Genomic DNA, 7,502 nt, shown 5'->3' with positions numbered 1-7,502 from the left:
TTTTCATTATATTGTTAAATTTTCTTTTTATTTTTTATTTACTTTTTTTTTAATTTCTAAGAAACAGTTTTAGGCCGTTAGGACCATTTTAACAACAGTCAGGTCAACGTGACCGAAATGTTTTCAGATTTTGAACCCACCAAGGACGGAAATTAAATTAAATTACTTCAGAAATGTTTTCTCTGTTTACAATACACAGCGGTCGCATGCTCTCAATTAAGGAGCATAATGAACTTATCTCCAAGCTGTAGTATCTGCTGGGGTGCCTTTGTATAAATAATGCCCTGCTTGCCCCCTGGCCAAGAGCCAATGTTTTGGATTGGAGTCAAACCACCACCCATTGCAAACGACGAGCTCGAGTAGACGCGAGAATCGAGAGTGACCCTTGTGCAGCTACGTCTGGATACTGTAGCAGCTTAAACTCCTACTTATCCAGAATCAACGCCGACAAATCATATATATGGCCAGCGTACAACGAGTCCCCGCATGACGCTAACTACCTCTTTGTATGCCCAGCTAACCCTACACATCTGACACCCCGCTGCTTATGGTCCGACGCCGTCGAAACAAGACGTTTCCTGGGCCTACCGTTGGACGACTTCGATGACGGCTTATCTAAACCTTAGTATCCTAATAGAGACGAGATAACGGGGATGTTCGAGCAAGTAAATAACTGCAGCAATATTGCGACAGTGTTGGTTTCCTGCAGATACTCAGCTGCTACTTATATTGCAATATTTTTGCGTCGAATATGATGCCTTGCGATACTGCCGCAGTGATTGAGACTCGAACATCCCCAACCTTTACAACAAGAAGAACACACCGTCAATTCTACAAAAGCGTCGTCTAGTCCCTAACGACAAGCTGGAAAAGGCAGATTCCCAAATACATAACGAATTTTGGATACTGATAAATATGTCTTGGATTCTAAAATTGTTTGGAAATTATTTCAATTGACAATTTGTCTCAAGATCTCACGGAGCTCGCTAAAATCGAATTTTAAGTTCTTGACAAATTCCATTTCCGATAATTATATCATAGGTTGGAGGCTGGTTACGATATTGAAACTCTGAGTTTATAAAATGTTGGTCACTAACGTTGAGATTCTTAATTAGGCATGTAGATCTTCTACATGCATAACTAAGATGGGGCATCGACTAAGAGTCTTGTTAGAAACTGAACATTATATACCTTCACGTGTCAAGTCTGGACTATAAGGTGAATGCAAACGAGTCTGCGAACCAATTTATTAAAGCTTCTGGCAAGTCAGTGTTAATGTCTTGTCGTTGTACTAATTCCTCTCCTTTTGCCAGGCAATTGTTGACAATGTAGGTCCTACTTAACACTTGAGCCGTAGAGAAGCATGTCCAAGTAGGTGATTGCCTGCTAACCTCATTAAACATATAGTAAAACCTTCCCGACCGTCAATTTCTTTTTAACGTTGTTGAAAATGACCAGTAGGTTCCCGGTCCACCAGGCTTTTTTCATTAGCCAGTGTGGTAACTATTTCTATTTATTTGTAAACAGCCTTATTGAAATTGTTCTACTTGTAATAGTTTTTTCTGAAAAATTTAGCTCCGTGGTAATTGGATGTAAATACTTCGAAAGTTGGCCTAACTTATTACTAACTTGTCGTAGACAGTGCTTACACGATTATAGCCAAGTTAACGAGTTTGGAGCCATTTGGGGATTCCAAGTGTAGCCAGCTCCTTCTCCACCTGGTCCTTCTAGCGGGATACTCTCAAAGCTGCAGTGTGTTCATCCATTCGGTCTTTTAATTCGCTGAACTACATATGTCAATGTCGTCGTATATCTCGTACAGCTCATGGTTCCATCGTACAGCGCAAATGCGCAAAGGACATAAATCTTCCGCAGAACCTTTCTCTCGAAAACTCGTAGCGGCGACTCATCAGAGGTTGGGATTTTGGTCTTTGTTCGTCGAGAGAAGACTTTACTTCACGATTCTCTACTCAGTCCGAAGTAGCACCTGTTCCAAAGAGTTATTCTGTGTTGGATTTCGAGGCTGATATTGTTGCTGGTGTTTAAACTGGTTCCAAGATAGACGAAATTATCTACGACTTCGAAGTTATAACTGTCAAGAGGTAAAAGTGTAAAAATTTATGCAAATGAGGAAAGTTCTCTCAGGACTATTCACTTGGGAGTGGACACAAATGTTCCTTATACATTATGACTCAAGCACCTTACAATTTCCGGTCTTAGATCAAGTATATCTCTGGGTAGCCAAAAAAAAGACATTTGTTATACATTCTCTCCCCAGGGTTGGTTGTTCGATGGGTTTGAAATCCGTAAAAATTCCCCCAAAGAAAAGGAGAAAACAGCCTCGCATGTGAGACCCCCTTTCGATGATTAGACTTCAGCAGAATAACATGTATATATAGTCTCTAGCATACTATTACAAAACACGGTGATCCCGCAATCGAAATTCCTTTTCGGGATTCACTATTATATGCCACATTGGTATCCAAAAAATTAAATGTAGCCTAAATTGAGGCGCTAGCTGATTTGGTATTACATATAAATATTTACTTATGTACATACATACATATATTTATCTGAAAAGTTGCTTAAGCATATGCTTTTGACGTGTTAACCTCGAGCCTCTTTAAAAAGTAAAAAAAAAACACAACAAAAATAAAAGAGCAGAAAAATATAATAAAGGGAAGTAAAGAAAAAGAAAAGCAATACAAACAAATACACAAGAGGGAAAAATGGTGGAAAAATTGCGGTAAAAACTGCTAGACAAATGAGCATATCAAGCGTGTTGTTTTTGCTTTCTATTCATTATTCGATTGACGCCAAAATTTCTTTGTGCAGGCGCATGCGCTTAACTACAACAACTACTTATTTTTTATCATGGAATTTTGTTGACAAAACAAAAGTCAGCTGTGCGGCAATTGTTTTGGGAAATTTTCGCGCAGTGTTTTGGGTAGTTTGCCACTCACAGCGACCAGCCGGTGGACTACAAAACTGCTCCAACGAGTCTGATGGCGCTCAGTTTGCAACGGGTATCCAAACGAAGTGTACACGAACAAAGCGAGAAATTGAATGCGGTGCAACGCGGCAATACGCGATAATCAAATTGCTTGAAGTTGAAAAAATATTTATTTTAGAAAAACTAGGTTTGAAAAAAAAAGTTTTGAAAAAAAAATGTTTTGATAAAAAAAAATTATTTTTGAAAAAACAAAAGTTTTGAAAAAAATTTTAATAAAAAAAAAATTTTTGTTGATGTGTTGGAAAAATAAAACAATCAAAGAAAATAATTTTTTTTTTTTGGTTTGTCAAAATTTTTTTGTTTTGAAAAAGAAACAATAAAATTTATAAAAAAAAAGTGGTAACTGTTTACAAATGAAGTTTTGTTAAAGTGTCCCTGCTTTTAAATAAAACTTAATTTTTTTATAAAATGTTTCAACAAACGTTAATTTAAAGTTTAAAATATTTTTGTTGCGCAATTATTTTAGAGAAAGCTACAAAACTAAAAACAAAAAAAAAAAATTTAAAAAATTGTATTAATTGAGTTATAGCGCTGCTAACAGTAATGCCCTATGATTTCACTCAAATCCTTCATTTATTAAATTGAAGCGTTTCCTACACTACCAAACCGCAGTTTAGTTGCTGCATTTTACACACTTTGTTCGAGCAACTAATGAAAAATTACGTTCCCCGTAAAGCTTCACGAAGTCAGCAGTGCTCAGTCACCGCTAAGCATTAAGTTCAAGTAAAAGTTGCAACATATTTATTACGCGGCCAAAGCAGCGTCAACTTTTTGCCTGCTTTATGGATTAATCCGATTACTTGTCAAAACRAAATTTCACACAGCAGCAACAACAACAACGAAGTCTACAACAGCTGCAGGCAAGAAAAAAACAGCAGACACTATTCTATACCACGTTCACATAATAAAATCAACTTTTCACCCTCGACGCACTTAAAGTCATTTCGGTAGTTTCGATCCTCAACTTGTTTGCTTAGTTTGTCTGGCGGTGGCGTGAGTTAATATCATATTTTAAGTGCAAGTTGCGGCGCAAGTTTCCAAGTGTGTGTTTGTGTGTGTATTTATGTGGTGTCTACATATATTCATATATTAAGTTACCAAAAATTTATAAAGCATTCCTGCTTTGGCTTCTCCCACTTTTTACGGTTCAAGGAAGTTTCATTTGTTGGCTTAAATCGTTGGCAATAAAGGTAAGTGACGGTTTGTGTTTAAAGGCGATTGAATTCGCATGAAAATGCCTAAATATATATGTAGTAATTGTCATGCTTGGGTTTGTGCGCATTTCAAGTGATACGGGTTGACGATGCGTATGAGTGACCTTTTGTTGATTTTGATGAGTTTCTGAGAACTTACAATTGCAATCATGGCGTGGCTGGCATGTATGAAATGAAATCAAAGTACTAACTGACTTGAAGATTAAAGTTTTTATATATAAATATTGCTGAGGAAAAAAATACTAGGTAAACAAAAATAAAAAATAATAATTTTAGATACAAAAATAAATAAGAAAAATTTCTAATTCTAATTAAAGTGGGAAATTTGTTAAAAAGACAGCATTCAATTATGACTTTGTAATTACATTTTAATTAATGGTTCTTTCTGTTTTTTCCTTCGTTAAAAAATAGTTTCTAAATATTCTGAAAATACATATTTCGATAATATATCTATAGACCATAACTATTGAAGCCGTTCGAACATAATTTTCTCTCGGATTCTTCTACATAATTCATGAAAAATTCTGCCATTGGCGATTTTCTATAAGTTTACAATAAATTCTTAGCTAACCTCAATAATTTTTATTTCGAACTATATTAGTATTTAGTCATTTAAGGCGTTGCAGGGTTTATGGGTTTAAAAACTCGAACTTTTTGCTGTCTTATTAAATTCTAAAACTCCTCTAGAACATTATCCTAAAGCTCAAGTTGATTAGAGTAATAGTTTCAGAGATATAGCCTTGGGAACTTTTGTGTTCGAGAACTACTCAACCTATCTTCATGAAATTGTACACACGCCTTTGAGATACAATTCTTAAAAACTTGGACGAAGGATTTTTTATTTCGATTATAACTATGAGAAAAAAAAATGTCTGCAAAATCCAATTTTCAGTGTTTTTTGTTGTCTTCGCCCAAGTTTTAAGCTACGGTTTTAGCGTACACGTACTTTTTCCCTTTAGTTGATCCTGTAGGGAGTTATCCTGGCAACGCGGCGCATCTTTTTTCGAAGGGTCACAGGAAATGGCGTCGCAATGGCGGAGTTAGAATTTTGTTTCCAAAAATTTCAGAACTTCTTTGTTAATAGTGAAAACTGTTAGAATAAGAAATTCTAATAAAATATTTAATTTTTTAGATGAGATAAAAAATGTTGAAATAGGCTGTTTCTTACCCGAGGAAATCCAAGCACATTTTTCATAATAAAAATCAAATTTGGTTGAAAATCAATGAAGATATGTTAGAAACCATATTTGTACAAACTACTTTTGAATATTGATATTTTATCATTAAAAACTTTTCGGATTGTCATCAGCAGTAACTCTTTTAAAGCAGGGCTCATAACCTCAAAAAAACCGCGAGGAAGTCTGTTCCTAGTTTAAAATTTAAAATAGAGCATTTTATTGCTTATGATGCACTAGCATAAAATTTTTAGCTTCCGTTATCAGATATAACCAATGTATAACCAATATTCAACCATTTTATAACGGAAACTCAAATTTTGTTTGAATAACAGTAGTTTCTATTATATCATTATTAATTCGCCTATAAAGTTGTGAAAAGTGATGTTAGGTTATTTTGCATTTTAGCTGACGACATATCGCTATAAGATATGTATACAATATTTTGACCTTTGTAAAAAATTAAATTCTGAATTTTTGCTTGACTCTGGTTCTGCAATATGACCTTGGTGTTTTCGGAGAATTTTTTCAAAGATTGTATATAATTGTATTTCATGTACTTCAACATATTTATAAAACATTCCGAAATTTTCAATATATTATATTATGAAAAAATCATTGGACTCATTGAAAAACCCCGTCCTAACCCTATTATGTCCGCCCTTAAGGTAAAAATCCATATCAAATGCAACTTTAGTAGCTTCAAATAATTATTTTGGGAAAATTAACCCGTTCTCTTTTAGCTCGGTTGAGTAAATACATATCTTAATTTTCAGTGAAATTATAAATTTAATGCCCAAAAATGAAAATAAACACCAAATATGCACATTGGACTTAAATTTGATCGATGATAGTAAATAATGTTATGAATATGCACCAAAAAGATAGCGATTAAGCTAATAAGACACCAGTTTACAGCGGCGAAGAACTTAGATTTTATGATAAAAATACCATAAAAATTTTTACCTAAAGGTGTAGAGAAATTGGAAGTGTCCAAATTTAAAACCCATATACATGTATGTATGTAATGTTGATTTAAAAATAATCTAATGCAGTCAATTTCCTACAAAAGCCGCAAAACGAAATATTTCTTCAAGTTTTTGTGAGCGAGCGACAATTTGACAATTTTTTCAATATAATAATAAGAAAACATGAAAAACTATTAGACGGAGGATCTTCCCGTTACAATTAAGAGCTCATAGTGGGAAGGAGGCTTTCTTAGAGGTGTCTGTCAACTAATTTTTTAGAGTACCAAGCGAAAAAGCGTTCGTTTTTATCCTCCCGACTGCATATTTATTATATATGTAGGCATATACATTTTTAGATATTGTGCTACTTTTCGGGTAAGGGACACACCTAGTATGACAACCTAAAAAATGCAATTTTTGGGAACTAAAAAAAAATTTAATTAATTGAATTAAAATTTTAATTTAAAAGAAAATTTTTGAAGAAAAAATTATATATAGCGAGTTTTTGAAAGATAAAAAACATTCGCCATTAAATTTGAAGTATTTGTGTTTTTTCTTTAAAAAAGTAGGGAACCTCAAAATTGATTACTTTTTATAGTTATAATTATGTGTGATCTCCGACGACTCCAAATAAACATCAAAATATAAAAAAAAATCATCTTTTTTGATTTTACAAATGCTGTGCCTCTCACCACTGACAGCTAAAATAAAAACAACAAAGCAGCTGTCGATAAAGCAAGTGAATGCGGGTTGGCGAAGTTATGCTTTCCAAAATATATTTATTTTATATAGCACATACATATGTACGTATATATAATATGTACTTCTAATGAATATCGATCATGTTTTACAAATGTATACCATAAGCGTATTGCCAAATATTGATTTTTGAAATTTTTTCAAGGCAAAAACTAGAAAAACCACAAACATTATCACATAAACAGGCACTTTATGAACAAAGAAGAAAATTTAATGGGCTGCAATGCGAAGGGTGCACCGCATTTTATTCAACATATGTAGATAGCAAACTGCGGGCAGCCCATCATAAATAAGGAGAGAAAGCAAAACAAACTGAATGCCAGATGCAATCAAATATTTTATGTTTATTTCTCCAACCAAATTCATCAGTGCT

Source organism: Bactrocera latifrons, unplaced genomic scaffold, assembly GCF_001853355.1.
Source record: "Bactrocera latifrons isolate USDA-ARS-PBARC rearing strain unplaced genomic scaffold, ASM185335v1 scaffold_15, whole genome shotgun sequence".
Classification (NCBI taxonomy): Eukaryota; Metazoa; Arthropoda; class Insecta; order Diptera; family Tephritidae; genus Bactrocera; species Bactrocera latifrons.
The sequence above is the reverse complement of the archived record's forward strand: the minus strand, read 5'-3'. Positions refer to the sequence as shown.